Here is a 26,689-nt window from a genome sequence, read left to right as displayed (position 1 = left end):
GGAGAGTTAATAGTATGGTTTGGGCGTGGGCTGGTACCGGGAACCAGTAAACTATAACCCCATGCAAAAATAAGAGATCTGCAGAGCTATCAGGCGTAGAGGGGAAAGCAGTCAAAGCGCGTGGTTGTTTTTTAAAGTAACTCCTGTATCCAAAAAGAGCCCCAGTTATATGCTGTAAACTCTCCTTTAATCCCCCATTTGACTGCTTAATTAAGCAAACAAAGCAATTATCTTTTGTGGACCATATGCCTGCATAAGGTATGATGTAAGTGAAGACCCCTGTACCCTAGTGAATGGAGGAGGAGATTGATGCCCATTCCTGATAAGTACTGGAACATACAGCAGTATCTGTGAAGACTGCATCTCAGATTTTTCTGGAGCACGTAAAGACAAGCTAGGATGTTTGTATTCACTGTTCAGGTGTTGGAGCCCTGGCTGGCAGGGATTGTCCAGAGAGGTTGTGAGGTCTCATCCTTGGGAATAATCAAAAGCTGCCTGGGCAGGGTCCTGGGCAAGCTGCTCTGGGTGCCCTGCTTGGGCAGGGGTTGGGCCAGAGGGACCCGGAGGTCCCTGCCAACCTCAGCCAGCCCGTGACGGCTGGTTGTGTCTATGGTTTGTTCCCCGTGGTTTACTGTGAGGTCTGTAGGGCTACAGTTTGGTGTGTATGTAATGACTGTGAAGTCCTACGTGACCGAGGATATGTTGCAGTCTCTGTGTGCATATAGATGGATGTATTTATAGAAGAATCCCTGTGAATGTGAGAAATAAGCCTTTGAAGTGTCAAGCCAAATATTCTGGGGGGAAAAAAAGGATTTCTTGTTGGCATCAGAAGCTTGCATTTCATGTAGACTTGTCTCATTTTACCCAAAATATCTCCCCACAGGTTAGGAGAGCTGAAAATAATAATAATGCGGCATGTAGGGGGAGGGAGAGTGAGAGAAAAGAGGGAAATAACAAACATCTCTGAAATGTTTTTGTTCCTCCTTACTTATGGCTTGTTTCTTTCCAGTAGCTTTTTCTCTCATTTCATTTCCTGTTCTGTCACAGAGCTGCCAGAGAGCGAGAGCCGCCTTGCTTCCCCTTTGGTCAGACCCCTGCAGGTGTCCTGTTGGCAAGAAGTAAGTGATGGAGGACAGCTTTCAGTCTTCTCTGAGCAGGCTGGAGCCTGCAAAGGTTCTGTGATGGTTAGGCAGTGTGATGGGAGGTCCGAGATGGATGTGCATGCCTCAGCTGGCTGCCACCACAAAACTAGCCCAACCCTGACGTGAAGCTTTCCTTTGTTCATTGCTTTCCTTTGGAAAAGAGAAGGCATACCGTTACTCCAGAGCCACAAAGGTGTCCAGTAGTCTTCCGTTAAGCTGCAACAGTGATGTTATGAGAGCAGGCTGAGTGATTTTTGGATATGGATTAAAGCCGAGGAATGTTACTGAAAGGAGGTTTTTTGCAAAGCCAAATAAAAGGCAGATGTTTTTCAAAATTTACTCTTCAGTTGATGGCAGTGTTTTTATGTATTACGTCCATTCCAGAAATAGGAAAGCAATCATTTTTATCAGGAACTGTTTCAGGCAGCAGTTCAAGGCTGGTAGGGGTCTTTGCACACGTTGCCACTGGGACATCTCAAAATCTTCAGTTGGTGCTTTCAGTGAGAAATCCTTGCTCCCTGTTAACAGGTTTGGAAGTGATTACCTGCATCCCTTGCTGTATCTTCATGGCTTGAATACAACGTGTTCTGATCCCAATCAAAATAGCAGAAAATATTTTGCAAGTAGTTTGTGGTGTTAGGATGAGAATTGTTTGTAGTTAGTTACTTGTAGTGTTCATTATTTTTGTGTTGTAGGTGGTCTTTTCCTTCATTGTTGTGGTTAATGTAACTTGTATTACTGAACCTAAAGAAAACCAAGAAGGCAAGAGGGTTCACTTAGAAATGGGACAGAAGATACTCTGTTTTTAAAATGCCATATACTTCATATTGTTGTATTAAGCTTTTTCCTGCTACACTGTAAGCTTGTGTGCTAACAGCATGCACTGCTCAGGGGTCATTTCAGTCCTGAGGTACTAAACCCTTCCAAACAGTGTGATTTTAAAAAGGGTTTGTGAAATCTAGCCAGATAATTTGTTGTGCTCTGTATTTGAAATCTATTATTGTTAATCCTGCATTGGTGTGAATTGTGTGATTTGTCTTAGTTTTATTCTTGGAAAGTATTGGCAAAATAGCAAAGGCATCAACATTTTTATTTTAGTGTCTGGGGGGCTCAATCTTCCAGTGCAAGTGCGGACAACAGTAATAGGTTGCTAGGCGCCATCTTTGGGGTGTATTTTGAGTAATTTTACAGAGACCCAAATGAAGTGAGCAAGCGTGTGGAATTAAGAAAGCATTGAAACGTAGCTTCAAATTGCTGTAAGAGTCAAAAATTGCAAGTGCTTCATCTTTTCATGGAAATAGCTGGGTTGGACTGGGCTTGCACCTTGGCATTTGAATTGACTTGCACTGCTGTAGGTAAATGTTAACATGCAGCAAACACTGCAGGCAGATGAGCTGGCTGCCAAAAGAAGGGCATTTTTCAAGTGTATTGCTGTAGCATTGAATGAGAAGCTGAGAATATGGTTTCTTTGAGAGATTTAAAATATTAAAGAAGCCAGTAGCAATAAATGAAAGAGCACCCATTGGTTAACAGCATTTGGCTATATATCAAGACCATTTCTGGAAGTAAAACTTGTAACATAAATTACTGAATACTGAATTACTGCAATGTGTTAAGGATTCTTTTTAATTACAGGATGTTAGGGCTTCAAAAATAAAATTCTTCAAAGTTAATCACGGAGTAAAATAACTCCATATTTAGCTGAGCTTCAACTTCATTAAAGCTGTTCAAACGGCTGATGGAGCCCTAATAAGTTTTGTTCAAAGATAGGAAATCTTTGAAAATTTTCTGCAAATCTAACTCTGTTATCTTTGATACACTTTAATTGGATATTGCTGTCTCTATTCATGTTGTCCAGCAAATTGCATCAATAATACGGTGTTGCAATGTATCCTGTTATTCTGAAATTAGCAAATTAGGGATTGTGAGGGCTGTTTTCGAAGTAGAATTTAAGCCTTTCAGGTAATACATGATCATCACTCAGGTACAAAATATATTTTTCTCTTTATATAAATATAAAACTGCACTGGGGAGTGGAAGGCAGGAGAAAAATGGAATAAGTATCATTCTGACAGTATCAAATCATTAATGAAGGCACTGGTTCCTTTATTTACAACATATTCAACGTGCTGATCTGTTTTAGGATTGTTAATTTTGAATGTGTTGCTTGTTATATACAAACATTTTTCTTTTCTGGTTTTATTTTTGAGATATAATTTAATCACTGATGCTGTTCAGTTGCTAGTGCTGCAAAGATTGTTTTTCTTCTGCAAAGTAGAGCCACTATGTAGTTTACTACAGAGTATACTCTTATTAGAAGCTGCCAATACTGTGGAGATGATGGAGAAGAATAGGAACCTAATATGTATTTTCATAAGATGAGGTAGACCAGATATGGACCTGATGGGGAATGGGTACTGTCTTGTCATCTGTAGGAGTAAGCTTGCTAGTTTTTCTTGTCCCTGTCGTTTATGTTCTTCTCTCCACCACTTCCCAGGCAAGGGAGCTGGGCTGTGTGCCAGGGCCCTCTCTCCTGGTTGGGAGCTGTTACTTTCAGGACCAGCATCCCTCCATCCTCTTGGTGTCCCTTAAACAGTGTAAAGAGCAGATACCGAAGTAACATTTTGCCCTCTGCTGGGAAACTGGGTTTGACAAATATGTGGTGTGAACTGCGGTGACGAACATTGTGTTGAAAGAAAATGTGCACATCTGAAGGAATACTAACCGGGCTTGTAGAATTGGTTTCTGTGCTTCATTTTCTCAGGTGTTTTAGCAACAGCATAAGTTTCTTCTCTTTGTGTGGTGTTTTTTTCCTTTATGACACCTATTCATTTGACATCAATGTTGTCATTAGAAATCGTCTGTGGCTCTTAGGCTCCAGTGAAGTCCTTTGTCCCAGCCCCTTATAATAACGGGCTACTGCATTCTATCCTGCCATTGTATTTATGGATCTGATTTGTCGTGTAAAAAATGAAGCGTGCAAAAAGTGGAAATGACCTACTTTCTAGTTCTGGTTTGGAAGTAGGCAAAATATTTTGTATTTCTTACATAGTTTCAGCTGAAGTTGCTGGAAGGATCATTATAGAAGTATTTTATTTTTTTTTTACTTTGGTGTTCTGAAATTTAGTTAACAACAAATTTTTTTTTCATTGCTGTTATGAGATGCTGCTTGAATGAGCCCATACATCTTAAATAATTCTACGTATGCATAGCTTCTTTCTCATATTTGTCTTGTTATCAATGATATAACTCTTTCACTAAGAAGTTGCACAACTTTTCATGAACATGATGCTTTGCATGGTGTTTAGCTGGACAAATATCTTGCTGCACAACATCAGAAATGAGAGAGCCCAGTGTTCTGAAATAATACATCTTAACAATACCATTTTAGTGGATAAATTTTGTGCCTGTATACTGAAAAACATCAAGTTATGCTCAACTTTCAGTGATACAAATGAGAAATACTGAGAAAATACTGTTTAGCTTATTCCTGTGTATCCAAGATCCTCCATTTTACTATCTGTATTTTTTGATCTTTACTTAACTCTGAAATTGTGAGGCTGATTAACACAAAGCCCTTGTGCTTTGTTCAGGTAAATGTAATGTATTACTGTATTTTGGGGGTGAAATTTATTGCCGCCCCTGCAGTGCTGAGCAGCTTTGCAAAACTTTTCAGAATCTTTCAGCTTTCTTTCATGTAGGCATACTGTTAATTGTGGCTTGAGAGCCCTTCTGTGTTGAGATGGATTTTATCCTTGGGAGTATTTAGCTGAAATATGCAAGACCCTGAACTGTGGCTGGTGGCCGTCTAGAACTGGAGGGTTTTTAGAATGAAAACCTAGTGGTTTATACAGAAAATACAGATTGTGAAAGTCACTCAGAGGACAATGTTATCGAAGATGTTTTGGCATCTGTCTTCGGTTCAAATATTTGGCGTGCGTTAGAAGCTTTATCCGTGTAATTTAGTAGTCATTAGGTACAGTGGGGGTTCTTGTTACTGAATTTGCCACTCCATGAAACAAATTCAGGTCACTGTAACTGAACAGTATTAGCTTTTTTCCTGTAAGTTGACATTTTATCTGCAGCTCTGCCCCAAGGAGGGAACTTACTACTTCATGTTACTTTTTTTTTTTTTTCATAAGGAATTTCTTTGCTGCAAGAGAAATAGCTCAGGAACCAGAGACAAACTAAAGAATAGGCCCATGCTATTTCCCTGATAGCTTGTGAAAATGGCAAATACATGTTTTAATTTTTTGCCCAGTTAAAAACATGTTTAGTTTTAAACACCCGAGTTTTCCTTTTCTTCATCTTTATAGTTTTAATTAATTTTACTTCATGAAGCTTGATGACTTAAAAAAAAAAAAAAAACAAAAAAAAGCACTTATGAAGGCCAATTTAAAATCCCCATGAAGCCTTTTTTCCTCAAGAATTAATGCGATGAATGCTCTGTATCACACATTCATTGTGTACTATGGGATCAATTTATATGATCTTTATAATATAACTCCCCCACGTACATAATCTATGTTTGTTTGGTGATCCTGTGTGTATAGAACTGTTTTCATGTGTATCATTAAACGAAATCTTGTTTAAAATTACTTCCTCTATAAGGCTCACAGGGAAGGCTATTCTTTGTACACCTTCTTGGATCTGTGCTTTTCCAGTCATTTAGCTGGGAAGCCCCACTTCCATAGGAATGGCTTTCTGTTAAGTGTGGAATGATATGTTGTGCCAGAATGTTTGCAAATGCACACGCTAATGTGCAGGTGCACAACCCTGTCATCAGATTTGGTGAACATGTCTCTGAAGATTTTCCAAACTTAGAGAAGAGGGGAAAAAAAGTCAATTGATGAGGTACAGATGTGCTTTATGTAATCGTACTGATTTATGAGAATTGCTGTTTTATGGTTATGGCAGTATTTTGAAGCTAGAAGGTTTGGATGCTGTTCCCAGCTCTGTTGCAGACTTGTGACGCAGTCATGCACAAGTCATTTGGTGTCACTGCCTCAGCTGTTACTGTTGTCAGGTTCTTAGAGGTCCTTTGATTGCACTGCGTAAGTAGGCATGTCGTTGTGGTATGAATGAGCTTATTGCAGTAACTGTAAATTTATCAGGATTATAATACTAATAAGCGTAAAAGCAACACTAAGAATGTTGCTCCTGCACATTATTAAGTACCAAACAGAAGGGAAAAATCTACAGCTGTATGAGATGAATTGTATTGTACTTGATCATTTAAATATTTTTTTTCCGTGACTCAACTGCAAGCATTTTTGTGTTACTGTAATGTTTTTTGAATCTTGAAGATAATGCAGATAGCATTCTTGGTTATTATGGGGGTACTACAATGGATAATGTGAAGTGTCTTTATTTACATCATTTCTCTTCACATCAGGCTAATTCCATTCCTTGTAATCCTTAGCGTTCTCTGTCTCTTGTGCTCAGTTACACTTGTTTGATGTTTTGAGTGATGAAGATTTCATATTCTTTGTCATCTTGTGAAGTAAATTGTCCCGTAATAGTGATAGTAAATCTACTCAGTCATGAAATTCAGAGCTGGTTCTTCCTGCACAGAGCTATATTGCAAACATTGCCGAACACAGATTTGTGACTGGAGTATCACAGTAGCTGTGAAGCTAGCTCATTAGATAAAAAAATGAATTGCTGTTTGAAGGCAATCTTCCTCCTCACTTTTTTTCCTTGAACAGGTGCTTCATGTTCCACCGTGTATTTACTGAATCTCAAGAGTGACCTGACTTTTTGCTTTTGTCGGTGGATGGTGTCAGTGCAGCAGAGCCATACACAAATGTATTTCCTTCTTGCTATATAACTTGTCCAAGAATACAGGAAATGGATGGCAGCAGTTAAATGGGAGTAAATATTATCTACGTGTTTGTAGGACGGAGGAATAAATTGGGGAAAATGGAAGACAGCTATTTGATGATTATTGAGAGACAGAGAGAAGTAGCCAGCTTCCCCAGCTACCTTTCACAAGTTAGCCAGCAACTGTTGTCTTGATAAATAGCTCATGCTGAAACTGTCCTAGCAACAGCTATGTTTAACACTGCCTTCTGGTGCAGATTATGGATAGCAGTGCAGGAAGAGCACTTTTCACACTGTCCTCTTATATAAACAAGCTGGAAAAAGGACCATTCAGATACTGGTTTAAAAAAAAAATACTTGATTATATCAAGGAAGAGACTGTAAGTGAAGTGCAAATTAGTAGGTGAGCGGAAGATGTTTTAAAAAAAAGGTATAGGTGAGATAGAGGAAAAGCGACAAAAATAGAAACCAAGAAGAGATGAAAGATGGGAATAGAGACCGAGGGAAGGTTAGGAAAAATATGAAGTGGAACCAACATAAACTCTGGCTTTCAGAGTTAAAGATGACAGAAATTACAGTAGCTATTCATCTCTTAAGCTTGGCTGAATGCAGAGGAGTGTAAAAGTTAAGGTCCCGTTAAAGGGCAGGTCAGCATTGTGACTTCATCATTCTGTGCTCCTACTGCAATACAAGGGCTTGGAAAAAGGAATGAGATGAACTAAATGAACTAAAGGTACATTGGAACATAAAATACTCCCTTCTCTTCTTCTCTTTTTTCTCAAGAGTTTATGATGATTCAGCACGAAATGCAGGCAGTAATGCCCACTGCTTTGAACTGGACTTAAATGTCTAGAATGCTTGCCGCATTACAGGTGGATATCACCAAAATTATATAAATTTAGGTTGTCTCCATCCAGATGACAATTACATAATTGAATCAGACCTCTACCCTTTATGGTCTCTTTTATCTGACAGTGTTCTGTATTGGCTGCTGTGAAGGGAAGTGTGAGAAAACCTGCAATGCCCAATTAGGGAGTAATGTGGCTCTATGTGATTTTTTTTTTTTCTTTTTGTCTCTGCTGAAGACTGGCTTATGCCATGAAGCATTTGGATTTCTATCCCTTCTACATTTACTTAATTCTGTGCAACATAATACAGGATATTCTAATTAGCTATATGAATCCCAAATCCTTTTTTAAAAGCTGCAACACTGATTATCCTGTATCTGGTTCATCCATTCTTTGGCTGTCTTGTAATACTCGTTCACTTGGTAACAACCCTCCTCGGTTGGTACAACCATAGTGAACTTGATAAAAAACATAAGCATAAGAGAGAAGGTTAAGAATTAAAAAAAATAATAAAATAAAATAAAAAAAAGAGAGAGAGATATTCCCCTATTTAATGCTGGTAATTCCAAACTAGTTGGATTCTCTTTTTAAGTGTTGTCCTCAAATTGTTCTTTATAATCCTGCAAGACATGATGTATCAGTATCTCAGCCCCTCAGAAACTACTGAAATCTGTTTGGTAGCTGTCATTGTACTACGTGCAATTTTTGACTGTCACATTTCTGTGTTAAAAGATTTTTCTTGGCACAGTGTTCTAAGTTTTTTGTTGGTGTTTTTTTTTTTTTTTCTATCGCAGTGATCTGAAACTGAAGTTCAAGTATACCTTAAACATTTTCCTGATAATTAAAATTTGGGAAGGAGCATACAGCTCTCTTCCTTGAGAGAAGGGAATTAGAAAGAAAGTAGAAGAAATGTTGGTGAGAAGTTACTGACTTCCTCTGATGTATTTTGCAGCCTCACCTCTGGTACTGTGTGCGGTTTTGGGGCACCGCAGTGTTATAAGGACATAAAACTATTAGAGAGTGCCCAAAGGAGGGCAGCAAAGCTGGCAAAGGCTCTAGAGAGGAAGATGCATGAGGAGCGGCTGAGGTCCCTTGGTTTGTTCAGCCGAGAGCAGAGCAGGCCGAGGGGAGGCCTCATGGCGGCCTGCAGCTCCCTCACGAGGGGAGCGGAGGGGCAGGTGCTGAGCTCTGCTCTCTGGGGACAGCGACAGGACCAGAGGGGACGGCATGGAGCTGGGACAGGGGAGGGTCAGGCTGGGTGTCAGGGAAAGGTTCTGCACCCGGAGGTGGTCGGGCACTGGGACAGGCTCCCTGGGGACATGGTCACAGCACTGAGCTTGCCAGAGTTCAAGGAGTGTTTGGACAATGCTCTCAGACACGTGGTCTGATTTTTGGGTGGTCCTGTGTGGAGCCAGGAGTTGGACTCGATGATCCTTGTGGGTCCATTCCAACTCAAGCTATTGTATGACTCTGTGATGTATCAGTTGAACTTTAATCCAGGTTTCCCATAATTTTTTAATGGGAAAAAAATTACTATATTTTTACTAAATAAAATGGACTTGGTAAGGTAATAAGTAGTCGTCTAAATTCAGGAAACCCTTCACATGCTTCAGGCAATCGGTAGTAAAGAAAAATAGAGGTTAAAACCTTGGTTAGAATCATTAATGGAAATTGAGCAATGTATCTAACACAGAGAGGGGAAAATTGTTTCATATGTGAGAGATGATGTGTATCCTAATAAGACATCTTTTCACACCCACCAGGAATACAACATACTCTGTTATATCCCGTCTTGTTTTGAGTAGGAAGAATATTTTTTTAAGAAAAACACTTAGAAAAGAGAAAAGCAAAGAGGTTTTCTCATGTGCAGAAGATATCATGAATCATTTCCATCCAAGTATGTAGCAAAGAGGAGGAGCATGCCATATGAGAAAGAATATGTGATAGTTTTCAGTTGGCCTTCAGAAAGAACGTGATCTGTTGGAGCTCTGACTGCTTTGTGACAAAGGAATTACCTTCAGTGGGGAAAAATAAAAACTTGAGGCCTCTGCATCAGCTGGAATGCTAAATATATTGAAATATATTCTCCTGAGTTGTAAAAAGAAACAGCTAAGACGGCGATTGGAGACGACAGATCCCAGAGGGGTAACGAACAGGCGCCCACATGGTGGTGCCTCTGATAGGCAGTCCCAGGCGGGAGGAATGCTGTTGCTGGATGGGACGTGTGTGCTCTGGTGAGAAAGTTGAGCCGAGAGGCGGGCACAGCCGCAGGCTCTGAGTCATATGGCAAAACCCATTTTGAAATGGCAGAGAGGTGTATGACGGGAATGGGGGAGGAGACTGAATTTAGGGCGATTCTGGGAGGAACCTGAAAACAAAATACTTCAAGAGGGTGTTGAAGTGGGTGGCAGTTGCCCTTTCATCTCTTTTACTCTCCTGGCAAACTTTCTTGCTTGGTCGCTCCCCTCGTAGAATCAGTATCCCACCCATGAGCAGCAGCCCACCTGTTTTCACTTTCCTGGATCTCTACGGCAGCTGCGAACTGGGAGCGAAAAGGCAGCACCTTGTATCAGAGAGGAGGACTAGACAGAGCCTGCATGGAAGGGAACCAGGAAAGCGGCTCCGTCGGGAAAGCATTCTTTGGTGGTTTTCAAGGGGCATGTATTAAGACCTTCTTGGTCTCCAAAGTCCAACCTATTCACCTACACACAGAGAGGAGAGAAGCTGTTGTGGCTGGAAGAGTTGCTGGCAGCTGTTCTTGGCAGCTGTCTGCTCTGACTGTGCCTTGAGGCAGCCCTGGGCGTAGATACTTGAACCCAGATTTGGGTCTCTTCCTGTGCTGGCGAACTCTAGAGGGAATGAAACTGCTGAGAAAAAAGAGCAGTAGGCAGCCACACCTTGGAGCTGGACAAGAATGCCATCTCTCTTGAAATGCAGTTGCCATTTGTAAGAAGTCAGGTTCCAGTTTTTGCATTTAAGAAACTGCTGGTCAATTGGTTTAAGAGCTTCTTGTCTTCCAGTTAACTGTTACTGTAAGAAATAAATTGTTGACTTCTTGGTGTATGATATATTTCAGAAAGTGACATTCGTTGCTTTTCTTGTCCTTAGATCTCAGACGAGACACAAGCAATTGCACACAAGGAAGCCTCTGGGGGAGGAGGGCAGAGAGGGGTGGATCTGCTCTGCTGTCTAGCAGAGGAGCTGAGCACAATTATTTTCATAAATTTCAGAACAGAAAGACGTAGAAGTTGAGGGATGGTGGAGGAAGGGTTGTGGTTAAGTACACCAGCTCTCCCCATGGACTGAAATAGGAAACACATAATCTTCCTACAAATGGAGATGTATTGGCATATCATCTAACATCTGCACTGCCAGAAATATGAAGCCAGGAGAAAGGAGGGTCTCCAGCTGCCGCATGTAATTGAATGGGAACAGTTTCTGCAAGGATAGGAGACCTGAGAGGAGGCTCTCTGACTTACCACCACCTAGAGACTGCTTTTTATGGGTCTATTCAATAGGATTAGGGATTTCCCTAGGTAAATGAAGGCTCAGTCAACAGTTACTGTGATCTTGAAGCTCTGAGGTAAGCAGAAGTCTGTGAACAAAATTATATAGTCGTCTTCTTTCTTTTCTTTGTGAATTGCTTGACAGCTGAGTGGGAGAGACAGCCAGGGATAGCTGAGGGAAAAGGAAATCTGCGCTTCATTCTAACCCCTTTGCTCACTCGTTCTGGAACTTGCCTAGCTACTATCAATTCCTCTTAAAAAAGAGATCTTTTCCAAGGCCTTTCTGTGCCTGGTTGTTACAGTATCAGCTGAATGCTCTGCAGGGTAAAATTCTGTTTCCCACATCTGCTGTTTCTATGAGAAGACTTGTTAACGTAACCGATTTATGGCATACTTAAGAGAATATACCAATAAACCTGTGCATTTCAGCAAGAATTTTTATGCAGGACTTTCCCTTCAACTAGCAGTACGGTTTGATGCCGTCATATGAAGGTTTTGGAGGGTTTTTCTTGTTTTAATGAAATGATTTTTTTTTTAAAAAAAGTCTTATTTCCTCAGCATTTAGTTATAAGATGCAGGTTTGCTAGTCCTTCAACAAATGGTACAATGTACTGTCTTTTTTTTAATGGCATCCCAAGGAATGCATTAATCTTGAAGCTGAAATACTTTGACATCACATTGAGTGTTGAGTTGCTATAGTTTCAAGGGCAGTGTTAGTACTAGGAAGACTGTGTCCTTGAAATGTGCACACGGGCAGTCCTGGGCTCCTGTATGTTTTGTGAGCAGAACTTGGGAAGTAGCCTTTCACATCAGCGGCTTCGTTGCAGGGCACAAGGAAAATCTGGAGGAAGATGTGCAACTTGATTCTTCTTTGCTAATAGCCATTTTGTTAGATTTGAGTAGGTAGAGCTTTGTGTTGCAGCTCTCAGCACTTTGATGGAAAGAAGAAAAGCTTATGCCTAGTGTGCGCTGTGTACGCAGGAGGAATTTCTATGGCAGGCAGAACTCAGAGTGAGAGAAGGTACAGAAGGGGGAGAATTCCTGTCTTGGTGATGAATAGATTCTTCCTGCAAGCCAGTCACTTAACTTCACGAAATACATGATTCAACCTTTAAAAAAAAAAAAAAAAAGCCGTATTTTTATCAGGTGCAGATAGCATTATTGTGTATGTACATATACTTTCTCTGAAGAAGCAGCAATACTGCAGTATGTTTTTTAGAGTATAAAATGGTAATTTTTAATAACCGAAAAAGGTGTATTAGCTACCTTGCTTTACTTTGCATTTAAGTGTCTTTAAAAATAGAGCCCTAATTACAGTTGTCCCTCGAGTCCCATAGCCTGCAAATAAGAAATATAACCATTGAATGTTTAAAACAATATGTTATTTTTCAGTATGTCTTAGAAATGAATTCCTCTGAGTTGTATTTAACGCGTTTATTTAGAGCAAACATATAATAGCTTCACTGTGGATAACAAAATGCATCTCTCAGAAAGGATGATTTTCTTAAGTCTTAATGAATGCCTTATTGAGCTGCAATGAACAGACCTTCTTTACAGGCTGTTTCTGGTAAAACAGGTACGGTACCATGATTGGCACAGTTAAATTGTCCTCTGATTTTTCAGTTCCTTCCTCAGGGTAGCCAAGGGTGAGTTGAAATAACGGCATTTAGAGCTGTGCTTGATTTCTCCCCATATCACAGATACATTTCCCTCTTTGCCCAGCTAAAACAACACAAGCACACTCATGAAGGTTTTCACAAGCTTCATAAATGCATCCCAGCCAGGTAACCTGTCAGCTGGGGGCCTGGGATTCTCCTGCCCATCAGGTGATTTTGTAGGGGTTGAGAGATTAGTAAGACTTGGTGGGTTCATGGAAACACTGAGGAGTCCCACAGTTAGCTTATTTTCCCCTGTATTACTCAGTTTATTTTTTCCTGATCCTTCGTCTTTCACCTCTGCTTTTCAGTCTAGCCAGTGAAATTTGCTTAAGAAAAAAGCTACCTGTAGTTCTGGGAGAAGTTATTTGGTCCTTAATGAGTTCAGCGATGTGTTTAGACCATCAGGATTAGCAGTTTTCATCTAGAAATACAGCTTTCTCACCAAAGCGTACAAGGGAGGAAATGGTGCCAGGAGAGTTCCCAAGACTTCGAATTCTGTACCAGGGATTTCCAACTTGGAACAGCTGTATGTACCCTGAGGTTTTCATGTTCATTTGTCATCTATCTAACAAGCTCATGGCACATATGTATATTTGCCTGTGAATAACAGGGAAATATTTTGGATGTCTGAAGGGAATGCAGTTAATCAATTTGATTCATTGCAATACTTATTAGCCCTGATGGCTGAGCCTCAGAAGGTTTGCCATTTTCTTTGGGTAAAGTTCACTGCATTCTAGGCCAAAATTTTTGAAATAAATATCTTAACTTTTATTACCCAAAGAAATTGTCAGATCTCTCCAATGGTTTCAGGTGGAGTGAGGCCAACTTTTTTTTTAAAAAAACAACAACTGATTCAGCTGAAATGCAGAGTGCAGGCATGCAGAAATTAGGGTTGGGGGAATCTGAATTAAGGTGTGGGTCCTGCTCAAATCTTAGGAGGCCATTTAGGTAGTTCTTTTTATTTTGACTCTTTGCCCACTGCTACTTAACAGCTTGTAGAGATCTTTTGAAACTCTATTACTTTATGCATTAGAGATTTGCCTGCTTCCACCCTCCCCCTTCTGGGATTCTGTGAGGCTTTCTTCTCGTATGCTGTGCCAACAGCAGATTTTGCCCGAGTATTCTTTTTCTCATTAACATCAATTGAAGTGAGACATCAGAAATCCAGGACCATTTGCAATGACAGGACAGTGCCAATGCTCTTCCTTTTATAACCCATAGGAATAAAACTATGCAAAGCATCATTTCATTATTCACTTTATGATAGCCTGCATAAATTACAGATCATAAGCTAGAGAAGTAATTTTCATGATGTCCTTTGTCAAATATCCAAAGTTTAAATTTTGAGAGGAAATAAGTGGAAGAATGAAAAATCAAAATCCTATCACCAGTGGATTTTGGATGTCATATTTTTTTGTTAACACTTCTAGCAGGATAACCATGTTAGCCTAGTTTGGGAAGTGAGGATGGACATGAAGCTGTCTATTTTTTTGCTGTTTTAAATCATGTGTGTGCTGAAAATTATTTAGTTTTCTTTTAAAGCTCACTGATTATTTTGCCTTGTTTTACTATTTTATTTTTTTGAGGATCTAATAGAGTGAACACATCCAGACCGATCATTATGAACGTTGCTCCTGTGCGTTCATTAAAATATTTTGGGTTAATTAATGAGGTAAAAAACGGTTGAATTAAGTGGAGAGAAAGCCATGCTATAGCGTACACTTACAATAAGCACCATGACCTTTTTTATTGGATTCTGTGAATTTGGTCCACGTGGGCAGAACAAACCATTTTTCCTCATGGGGATGCAGCCAGAGCAGCCTCTGCCAGAGCTCAGATTCATTCCATTTTTCTGCTCCTTTGTTTGCAACTATTGTTCATGTTGGGATACGCCAATAGCCGAGGGGGATGGCAGCAGGCTGTTCTCTCAGATACACCCAAACCTTAATAACATGACGATTAGGCACATGATAAATGTATTTCCTGGCTCAACATCTTGAGCCTTGCTACCTTTTGAAGCTTACAGAAATGGTCAGATATTTCTGTGGAGAGCAAGACAAAGTAAGAAAAGATAAAAAAGATCCATCAGTCTTTGGGTATCCCTTCTGATGGGATGTTGCAATCACACTTGTCTCCTGTAAATAAACATTTTAGTTTAGGGAAAGCTTTAGGAGGTACGGGGGGCACCTTCATTATGAAGGGAGATGTTTAGGAAAATTGAAGATATTAAAATAATAGCTGAAGTTCAACACTAGTTTGAATTAATTTAATGCAAATTGATTGAATTGAGGGACTTCGGGACTTCTAATTTAAAACAAACCAATTCACCTGTTTGATTTTTGCTAATTTTCCTTGTATTCTGGTCAGGGGTCTGTAGAGCATGACAATCTTTGGTCTGATTAGGGGAGCAAGAGAGTTTTGGGGTTTTTGTTTTTTTCTCTCTGTGATCATAAGAAGGAAGTCTGGATTTTAAAGAGAAGAGATAGAAAGCCTGAGATGCATTCAAAGGTGTGATTCAATGTTTATATGTTTTCTTACAGTTCCTAGGCAGAAATAAGCTTTAAAATGCAACAAGAAACAGATGTAGTTAATAAAAAGAAAAGAACACGTATTAACATATTGTTTGGTAGGAAAAAAAAAAAAGGGAAAAATCACCCTTTCTATCAAATGTGTTAAGATCTAAGCGTTTGTTTTTCTAGATGGACAAAACATACCATATTTGCCAAGTGGCATTTCAGGGTGCTTTTAAGGCATGTTTAAGGAAACAGATTTTCATCCCTTCCTGCATGTGAAAGACTTAGAGCTGCAACATTCATAGATCCTTTTCCTTGTATCACAGCTTTCTGGGACACAGATTTTAGATGTGTCTGGATCCAAGGCGATGTGATGGAATTAGAAAGTAACACTTAATATCCTGTATTTATTAATTTTGTGCTTGTGCAAAATCAACCAAGGTAGCTTTTAGGAAGGTTGCTTAGGAAGTCAACAAATCTTTTTAGATAGAGCAAAATAAAGGACATTCAACAGTCACTTCACAGAGTTCTTCTTAGATTGAGGTAAAGTTCATTAGTGAAGATGAAAATAAAAAAATGTAACCAAAGGCACTGTTAGTGTAACTCTAAATGTCACACACCCCTTACAGAAAGTATCTCTCAGATTAATTATGGAACCCCTGGATTTCAAGAAATCAGTTGCGGGGGCAGGAGAGATAGTCCTCCAGGGAGAAATGTAAAGATGCTTCCTGCCAACAGTAAGAACTTATTAGGGAAACTAATTGCTATAAAATAATACAAATAAATACCAAACCACAAACAGCAACAAAAACAAACTACAGAGAAGTTGTCAGACTGAACTAAGGAGGGAAAACAAAAAGATTTAAATGCTGCTTAAAGATTAGTGGAAGAATAGACAGCGTTTAGTATAGTTGTGTCTGAAATGGCTGGCCAATTTCAAAGATGTTACCAGGATTCATTTGGTACACCTCTGTAAGTGTGTCAGAGTTCTGTTGCCTTCAAATGTGGCCCTCCTGAGCTTGCACCTCCGGCACGCTTCAAATAAAACATGTTGTGTTCTTGGTCATTTGGATCTAAATCATTTTTTGTGCTATCAAATGTCATAAACGTGTTTATTGTGCCCTGTGCCACAGTGGCCATTTCTTTCATTGGTTTGGGTTTGATTTGTGTTTATTTCATCCAGCAGTGTAGTAGGAGGAAGTTGTTGCCCTTGTCTGATCTGCACATAAGAGGATGGCTGGATTATATGCTGTCTGACCTCTGTTTTTTCCTGCTGTCCCACTTGAGCAGCTCTGCTGGCCTTTCCCATTTTAGCTGCTGTGATTTTCAGGGTCCATGGAATATAAAATGGCTGGCAAGCTGTTGCAAGGTACAGTCACCGTGGAAGCTATTGTTGTTTATGTATTCTGATACAAGTTTAAGTTAAAGCTTTCTGAATGTTCTGCTTTAAAGTTAGAAGTGTTAGAATAAGGGCACCTCTGTTCTTCGTGTGTCTACGAAGGTACTGTTTCTTACTTGTGTGATCATAATTATTTTTAAATGTGGTGTCTGATCTTACACCATTCTTTTAAATACAGAGAAATGAAGGACTTGTCTGTTTTGAAGAATGTGTAAGCACACAATGGAATACCTTCCACAGAGTTGCACTGACTTGTGCCTAGGCCACTGGCAGGATTCAAGTGTGTGGTACAGCTGGTAGCCACCAGAACTACGGAAGAACTTAACTAATCTTTCGATGCTGATAACCAGCAGTAGCAGAAAGGTGAAACACAGTGGGTTTAAACTTTTGGTAACAGAAGTGGTGAACTTGAGGAAACCTGCTAAATGTGCAGTAGTTCTCTCATTAGATACAAGAGAACCAGTGTCCTTTCCAGCTTGTCGCCTTCTGCTTGGACCTTTTCTGCAGTCAGGACATGGCTCCAGCATTGCCCTGTTTCTGGAACATCTCTTCTCGTCTTCTTCCACTCAAGTTCTGCTCCTCCAGGGTCCGTGAGTACATACTGTGAGAGGGCAGGAAGAGCCGCCTCCTTGTTCTCAGTTCTGGTGCCAAAGCTGTGTGTTTGTGTGTGTGAATATTGCTATATTTTCAGGATGTCGCTATGTCAGATTCTGGAGGTTGGATCTGTTCATCACTAGGGGTGATGCTAGAGCTGTTGAGGTGCACAAAGTGTTAGCTTCTCTTCTCTTCTTGAGGCGCTTGAAATTTTGTGTGCGTGAACTTTGATCTACTATGAGAGAGGGTTATCTGTACCCCTTACCTCCTGGGCGTGGGTACCCAGTGTGGAGAAGTCCCTCAGAGAGCAGGCAGGGTGCAGTTCTGAGCCATGGAAACAGGACGACACATGCAATTTGAACTATGAATGTAGCTGCCTGCTTTGTCTCTAATGTGTGCCTGATTCTATCCCTGTTACCTTTGGCAGCATGTCAGACCATCTTCTGTTCTCACTGCTTGTATTGTCAGGCATTTCTTCTGTCTACACCTGGTTGTTGTTGTTGTTTTCTTTTTTTTTTTTTCTCCCCTTTTAATGCTAACTAGTTTGCACAGGAACTGTGTCTGTCTGTGTGTTATCACCAGACGGAGAGGAGTATTTGGTGTGATAAGGCAGAAAGAAACAGAAAACAATAGTGCTTATATGGGAGATGTTTGTTTATTGTGCAGGACTGAAAGTTGGGAAGGTGAAGAGTAAATGACTCTGAAGAGAACTAATCTGGGAAGCCAGAGCTCTGTATTAGCCTTGGTGTTACAGAAGAGAGGAAGATATGTTGCACAGCTTGAGGAGGCAGGACTTCTATTTTCTTTCTGAAGAGGGTGGTTATAGCCTGTGTGTGAAATGCTAAAGAGAAGCTCTTGGCTTTGTGCCACTTGGAAGCCTTTACTGTGGCTTGCTTCAGCCTCACTGGTAACCAGGGTTCAGGAGGGTGCTCCGTCCTGGATGGAGGGCTGAGGGAGAGCTCTGCAAACTGTCAGGTTGTTACTGGAGTTGTCACCAAGAGTGTTTTTTTTCCAGTGTCCATAAACTAGTAATAGGCAGGAGGTTCAGCCTGTGAGTCGAGTCCTTGTCTTTCCAGGAGCTTGGGACAATAGTAGGTTTCACCAAAAATCATTTGCCAGGAGTCAAAACTATTTGGATTTTACAGATTTGTTCTTCTCTTATGCCAGATTTTATGCTAAAGTAGGAATAAAATGTTTTTATTTAGCAGGAGAACTTGTGTGCATGCTTCTGCACTTGTCATGTGTTCATGTCTCATCCTTTTAGTTTAAGCTAGTCTATTTTATTTTGATCTTTAACCCCTCAGTTACGAGAAAAAGCAGGAGCTCAATATTGGACAACTATTTACTAAATCATCTCTAATTCCTGCTTCTCAACTGGTGTGTCAGTTGGCTCAGTCAGTGTGTTTGTAAAGGAGCAGCCTTTATTTGCAAATTTATGTCTTAGAGCATGTCCTTCCTTTATTCCAGGTTTGAACCACTAATCACTGCCTGTTTCCATGAAGTACATACAGAAGGTTGTCCCAAGCAGCTGTCAGAAAGTACTAGTTTGGGATTACACTCACATGTGTAAATGGTGCACTGTAGGCAAGTGCAGTCCGACGTGCTCAGTGGAGACAGGAGCATCAGGAGTTTAAATGTACTACATTTGAAGGAATATGACCTCATTCACAGGTTTACAGGTAAAATTGGTCACCAAAAGGTGGAGATGGATAAAGTTCAGAAGGACTCTTGGGATCCTTTCCCTACTGCTCCAGTATAAAACATTGCAGGCCTGACATAGTGCCTTATAACTATGGGGTGTGTTTCTCTCACTCATCAGGCGCTGCATATGGCTCAAGGCAGTTTACAGAGTTTGTGGGGTGATGCTTTGATAAGGCAAGTAAATTCTGGTTTTCATTGCCTTCTTGTTGATTGCCCACTAGTGAGCATTGGTAAACCCTACCTCCCTCATAGTAGAATACCTTCGTTCAGAAAAGGGAAGAGAATAAGAGGCCTAGGCCTTCAATGCTTGTAAAACATGGAAATATTAAGCCCCAGCTGATGGCTTCATCAACATTTTGGTCCCTAACCAGGTCCAAAACCTGGCTTACAGCTCCCAGGTTGGTTTCTGCAAGGTTTGGGATGAGAAGTCTGAAGAACTTTTTCTGTAAGCAGTCCAGAGCTTGATGTGCAGAAGTGATTGGAAAATAGAATAGGATTTTTTGTTTGAAATGGATGACAGAAAAAGAGCAAGGCCTCACAAGCCTCTCTGTGGCAAAGAGAAATAAGGCATGTGGCGATTGACAGATTTACGTATCTGGGTAAAATCTTCCACCTTTCCAAAAGAAGAACTTTTTCTTTATGCAGTGTTAGTTTCAAAGCCTCTAGCTCCTGCTGAGCCTAATGGCAGGTATGTTTCCAGCTACTTCCTTTTTATGCTTGAAAATGGGATCATTCTCAGGTCTGCTCATTGTCATCTTGTAGCTTTTCCCTTTCACTAATTTCCCCAAATGAGTTGCGGCCCACTCGGAGGACTACAGGATTCATTAGAGTGAAGCTTTTTGAGGATGTCCTTGGTGTTCTAATAGGAAGGAAAAATCCCAAAGGCTGCCAGAGATAAAGATCACCCACTGAAAGGATAAAAATGAACAATGCTTCTCACAGCGAACCTAAAAATACAGTACTTGGTTCTCTCACCCGGAGTTTAGTTATTGAAATAACAACTCGGTCGTACAGTGCCAGAATTATTTTCGTCTCAAGAAAATATCAAGTTTTGCAAATGTAAACAAAATGCAATGTCAGGGAAAACATGTTTTCAAGTCTAAACATTACCTGGTGTTCTGGGGTAGGAGGGGTTTGTGTGCGTGGAGGTAAGAAGCTGGAGCTTGGAAGATCCCTTTTTACTACTTAACTCTCCAACATGCTTCCTGAATAACTTTGGATTAGTTGCTTAATCTTTTTGTGCCTGCCTATCAGCAGGTTTTTCAAAAGTGGAATGGGAACAACCATGCTTTTCTGCTTGTGAAAGTGGGTTACAGGTTGCTTTGCTGTGTTATTTGGAGTTCTGTGTCAATGAGAAATAGAAAAACAAGTCGAGTACACTGCAGAGTTTGTGACAGTCTTCAAGCTGATTACTGCTGCCTTTAAACTGCTTATTTATTAGGTGAGCCTATGCTTAAGTTCCTTGCTGAGTGGTCGTTCCACGTTAATAATTAAATTTTCCTTTATCTATCTTAATTTGATTGTCTGCTTAGTGTTTGCACACAAACATGGTAATGACACTTACCCCATTCAATAGTGCATATTTCAAGACACTATAAAACAGCACAACTCTGTAATTTATCTGTGTATAAACGTACACAATATCCCGTTGTGCATGTTTCTGCGTCCTGCTCCAGATCAGAGAACTGGAGGAGAAAGAAGAGGCATTTTTTTACAGCTGCAGTCAGTGCAACTAATTGTTCCTACTAGGTAAGGATATGCCCCTTTTACTGTGTCTCTGATGATGGCTTTTTGTTTCTAGCTACAAGCAAATCTAATTTGCAAATGAAAAATTTCATTATAGCAGAAGTTGCCTGCAAGGGAGTTAAAGCAGGCACATTCAAAAGAATTCAGCAGAACATACAATTGCTTCTTAAAGAATGGATTTATGATCCCGGTTCACAATTAAAATAACAATTGCTTTAAAGTGGTACCTATTATTTTTTAAAAGGTTAGATGTTCCAACAATAGAATCTTAAGGGAACAAGTCAGCTTGTGAGCAAAACATGTGGTAGGTAATTGGCAAAGCTCACTTAATATTTTTTGTTTGCTATCCAAGAGCTATTCACGATGCCACTGTAACAGTATGTTGTTGGTACAACAGAGCTGACAGTTTTCTGAGATGAAAAGGAAGAGAATGGAATTAATCACACAAACTTCATCATCCAGTCTGGCATAACTGAAAGAGTGAAGCGAGTTCTGCTATACTTGAACTATTTTGAATAACTGCATGTTTTATTAATACAGTTTTTTCTTGGTTAACCTCTTCTGTGCTTTCTGTCTAAAATGATGTTGTGACTTCTTGCCCTTTGAAGGGAAGCCTCAATACATAGGTAGCCTCCCTATGTCCTAGCTGTGCTGTACAGCAAAGGGGAGTCCTGCAGCAGCCCCTATACTGTGCTGTATATGCACACACAGACACATATGTATGTCGGGTTACCTGCTTGAAGACCCTGGCAGGGGACTAGTTCGGAAGGGACAAAATAATTTTCAGTATGTTTTTCCAAGCCTGCTCTAGCAGCTAAGTCTTCTGATAGTGGCTGCTTTGTTTGACATAATGCAGAAAGGGCCTGGCAGAACTCGTGAGAATCCTGCCTCCTTTGGGAGGGGAGGAAAGAGTACTAGGTGTCAAATCCTTCTTGGGCTTCAACTCATTCGTTATGGTTTTGTACTATTTTTACCCCTTGCAGTGTATCATTGGAGGCCATGCTTTCTGTCCCTTGTTGGCATAGGGCTTCTTGAAATAAGGAGGGGTTCCTTTTTTTATTATATTGTTCAGTTCAGCGTGGTGCCACGTGACCTGCAAGTTGCACACTTGGGCATTATCTGTGTTGGTCTCTAGCAGAGAGAAAGCAAAAGGGTCACAGAAAGATAGCATTGCTAGCTTCCAAGGAGACTGCCCTAGGTCTAATCTTTTACATGTTTAACGTCAAGCTATGGATGTCTTTGTGCAGATGACATAAAATACTGGGCTTGTGTTAGCTAGGAAATCACGCTTTCCTCAAAGGCCCACTTTGATTCCTTTCACTTTTGTTCCATTGAAGTTGCAAATTGCATCCACTGTGAAGTAACCTTGGTTTGATGGTATGTTGGATATTTGCCCTGAACCTATTACAGTTTCATCCATCTGGAGCTCGGGTTTGCCATGTTAGACTGTGAAGGCTCTATTCAGTAGTTCTCTCAAGCAGCAATTCTGCAGCAATGCTGTCAAAGAAGTGGCTGCACCATGAAACCATGTAGTCGTAGCACACGGTATTTGATGTCCCCTTGTCAATGCTGAGGAGTCTTTCAGAACTGCAAATTTCTTTCAGGCTTTCACATAATTTCTGTGTCTCTGGAATATAAATTCTATACACAAAGAAGACAAAATGGGTATTTGAAATATTCTTTCAAGACAGACAAATGCTTAAAACACTCTGAAATCTTTCAGCTGCTACACTTCTTAAAAATAGATACATGCGTGTTTCTCTGCATGTGAAAAGCAGCTTGTGATGAATGGATGACTGAGACTACCCCAGAAATGTTGACCACCAGAGGATTGCAGAGATGACAGTTCTCACGACTTGTCACAAATCTCATCATTGTTCTGATAACTTGGTAAATTAAGGTCATATTTAACTTGTTAGGAAGAGAGCTCCTTTTAGAAAGGACACGGTTTTACATTAAGTTTTCATTTGCTTCAAAATCCTATCCCTTTTTTTCAGACAGCATGTTTCTTGGAACCTTTAAAGTAGCGAATGCAGAATTGTGATAAATTGCTCTGGGCCAGGAACTGCATTTGAATACGTATTGCATGCATGTAGTCTGAAGAGCTTTCTGTAAAGTCTCAACTACAAATACTTGTTGATGATACTGTCCTAGAATTGTCTTGAGAAAGAAACCTGGTCACATGTCTTAAGGAAAAAAAAAAAAAGAAGCAAAATAACTATGTTTCAGGTTAATGTTATCTTATTTAATGTGAAATCACTGAATGCTTAAGAGACTACAGCAAGGGAAGCTTAGTTGAATTGTATGCATTTATGATGAATGCTCTGGCACTGCAGTCTAAGACCTGTTTCAGTAAAAAATAAGTATTCTTTGTTCCCAGATGGTTTCATGGTCTGCTTGTTTTTTACCAATGAAATGTCATGGTCTGCATGTGGTCTAAGGGACCTTGCTTTCTAGAAATCAGGATAGATAGTTACCCTGCCCTGAAAGAAACTAGTGTCATGTCCATAGGCGGGATTATGTTATGAGATGACAAAACGAGCGTTTTAAAAGAATATTTGGAACAACCTGACTGACTTGCAGGACACTGAAATCTCTGTGCTTCCTTGCTGGAAAGCTGAAACTGACTCACTCTCTCCCCTGCGTCTGAGCTGTGCTTCTCTAATAAGCAGCTACTCTTAGTGCTGCTGTCACTTTAGTTTATTGCTTGACTGTCTTTTTCCTCATCTATCTTACTATAGTGCTCTAAGTATGACTAGACAATTTGCTTCTTTATGTGATGTGGAAATGTTTTATCTTTGCTTTATAAACACTGACAGTGTTTTTAGCACAAGGATTGCCAGCCGGTCTGTTTTGTTCAGACTCAGAGGCAGCGAAGTTTTGACACAAAGTTTGTTTTCTTTCATAGGCTCTGAACTTTCAGATTAACAAATTGCTTTCTACATGCTAATCAGCTTAGATAAGCAAAGTACATGTTAACACTGTTGTGCAGATGGGGGGAACCAAGATGCAGGAACATTAGGAAACTTGCTCGAGGAAGTCTGTGGGAGCTGACCTTATTCTGAGTGAGACCCACGCACCATCCTTTTTCTTGTCAGATTCTTTCTTTTTACTTAAACCCCTCCCTCCAACAAGTCTCTGATACGTAAAAGATCTTTTGGTTAGTATCCGCGTGTCTATATTTACTTACAGCTAAAACAATTTATTGGCTTCCCATGTGTGACTGAAATCCTCACTCAATTGTGAAGCGTTCCCTAGCTTTGGAAAGCAAACAGGGCTTTGCTGCTTATCTGGCAAACTGCTTTTCAGAGGCAACTGCACCAGGAAGCGAGTTCTGCAAAAAGTACAGCGAGTGTGCGGTGTGGAGCTGACTTGCATAAAGAAAGTGTTCCTTCACCTCAAGTACCCTGCAGGTCGTGAGCCTGACTGCACCAAGCTGCACACGCTGTCCTCACGCTTAAATAAGGATCTCCGGCGAGTCGGGTGCTGGGGAGGTAGCGGTGTTTGTCCTCTCCTGCGGGAGTGGATGTATGGAGTTAAACGGTATAGGAAGCTCGATATTTACCGTTACCGTGGCAACTTCAGATGATGATTTATTAAGCTTCTTTTTTTTCCACTTTCAGGACTATGCATTTTTGTTGGTCTGAGCTCTTGAGCGAATGTTTCTTTCCACTCCCTAGTGTGTCCTTTTCTCCTATCCATTTCTCTTTTGTGAAGTGATAGAGTAATGAAAAGGTGTTTGTAGCAACCTCTGTCAGGCAAACAAGGCTTGATCCGGTCACTACCTTATTAGTAAATACATTAATACTAGTTACTGCTTTGAATCCTAGCATAACTCCTCTGGCTGGCGGAGCAGTGGGGAGCACAGGCAGCAGAGGGGAGAGTGTCACAAGGCTAACACAACACGGAACACTTCAGGAAGCACGGGGAAGACCTTTTGGCCCAGCCAGGCTGTCATCTTATTGATCGTAAACTCCCCCTCTTGCTCTTACTCCCCTGGGACTGTCTCTCTCTGCTCTCTACCTTGTAGCGGTGGTTTCCGAAGTCACCCCCCTCTGCTGATTGTGCGTAATTATTGCAGTGACAGCGTGGCCACTCTTCTGAGGCACAGTCCCCCTTTGGAGTCTGCAGCCTGCTCTTCTCGTGTAGCTTAGCGCAACTCAGCGAGCCTGACTGAGCGTCTGAAGTTATAATTTGTGATGGATTTGCAAAGTTAGGGCCTCAGTGACTTCCTTGGTCATAATGACATTTGCCAGCCCATTTGCGCTGCTGTTCTGGGGCAAGGACAGTGGTGACCTCTATCGATGTCTGCGTCCTAGCATATTGCACTGTTCTCCCAGTGCTTTGCATCGTAGGCAAGCCTGCTTTGTTCGGCATTTGGAATGCCAGCTAGATATAGCCCTAAGTAAATTCTCCAGATGCAAATACAGGAGACTTAATAAATTATTCATTTTCGAGCTGCATAGACACAGTTTGAAAATCTCGAGCATGATGGTAACCAGGCCCATGCAAACAAAATGAATGGAACTGAATATAGAATTGTTAAATGAATCTCAAAGCAGAAAAAAATCTTTCAAAATCCTGTCAGCCTTCTTATCATGCATTTATCTTTGAGTAGACAGCAATCTTTATGGCTATAATTTCTGATAACATTAATTTGCATGTAAACATTACGTATTTCAAATATCAGTCTCAAAGGGTTTATTTTTTACTTGTCTTTATTCTCTAAGGTAGAGGTGTGTCCTAGAATTCTCAGGTAATACAGTTCTTGATGCCTCCTACCAGTTTCTGCTGGCAACTTGCCTTCTTAGATAAGATTTATTTATGTAGTAGAGTTCTGGTAGGATTTGGACATATTTGATAGTCCTTTTTTTACTTGATTTTAGCAGTTCATTATGGCTTCTTGACACACTAAATATGTATTTTTAGGTTTTGATTCAGTATCAATTAACTAAATGTATAAATAGCTAATGCATAGCTTTGTTCTTCAGCTAATCTCCCTTGAATTAACTTTACCTGCAAGTGAAATACATACCCATGTATATACTTTCCATAAATATTTTCAGGTGGGATCTTGAGTTTCAAATGAACTTGTTTTACTAGAGCTGGGCACGCAGTCCTTGTCTCGGAGAAATTTGTGCATTTTTTTCTCCTCAGTAATCTACGCTGCACTGTTCTGAGGCAGGGATATTTTCCTGCCTTTGTTTCTACGCATATAATAAAGGTACTTTTTAAAGAAAATATATTTTAGACATATATAAATACAAGGTATAAATAAATTAATGAACAATGCAGGACTGAGTTGTCAGCATGTGGACTGACATTTTGTCAATATTAATATAATGATGATAGCAAATCTGCATATAGGGCTTTTCTTGAAGTGCCTTTGTGTTGACAACAACACAGAGTGGCTTTAGTACAATGCTAGTTCAGTTTTGAAAGTATCACTTTCCACACTGACTTTCCACACTGTGAAACTTTTATCAGAACTTGTATTTTTTTAAGTTGAAGACTTCAGTGTGGAGGAGGAAAATACCAAACAACAGCAAAAGTATAATCATAGCTATATCATACAGCAAGGTTGCTGAAGATCGTATATAACATATATTTATATTTCTCCCCCCACCCTGTATCAAAACCATTCTTCCACTATGCTGGACACAGGTCATAGGAAGCATTTTTCAGTTGCAGCTAAAAGTGGTTCCTTTGTGCTTGCAGCCCTCTGCCACTCGGTTTTATTGTTTGATCTGTGCCGCTTT

At 40.3% G+C, this 26,689-nt stretch overlaps 1 protein-coding gene and 1 long non-coding RNA gene across 6 annotated transcripts in view; both read left to right on the top strand.

Moving 5' to 3' along the window:
* RORA (RAR related orphan receptor A) overlaps positions 1–26,689 on the top strand; it is a 432,323-nt gene that overhangs the window by 106,810 nt on the left and 298,824 nt on the right. The window lies entirely within an intron of this gene.
* The window catches only part of LOC308201181, a 103,915-nt gene that overhangs the window by 27,359 nt on the left and 49,867 nt on the right, over positions 1–26,689 (top strand). Inside the window, exon 1 of the long non-coding RNA XR_013956099.1 lies at positions 1–26,689. This exon is cut by the window's left edge and continues 27,359 nt beyond it; it is cut by the window's right edge and continues 12,939 nt beyond it. This is a non-coding gene — a long non-coding RNA (uncharacterized lncRNA).

This window comes from Anser brachyrhynchus (assembly GCF_964034855.1).
Source record: "Anser brachyrhynchus genome assembly, chromosome: 11".
Lineage (NCBI taxonomy): Eukaryota > Metazoa > Chordata > Aves > Anseriformes > Anatidae > Anser > Anser brachyrhynchus.
This window is presented reverse-complemented; position numbering and strand designations above follow the sequence as displayed.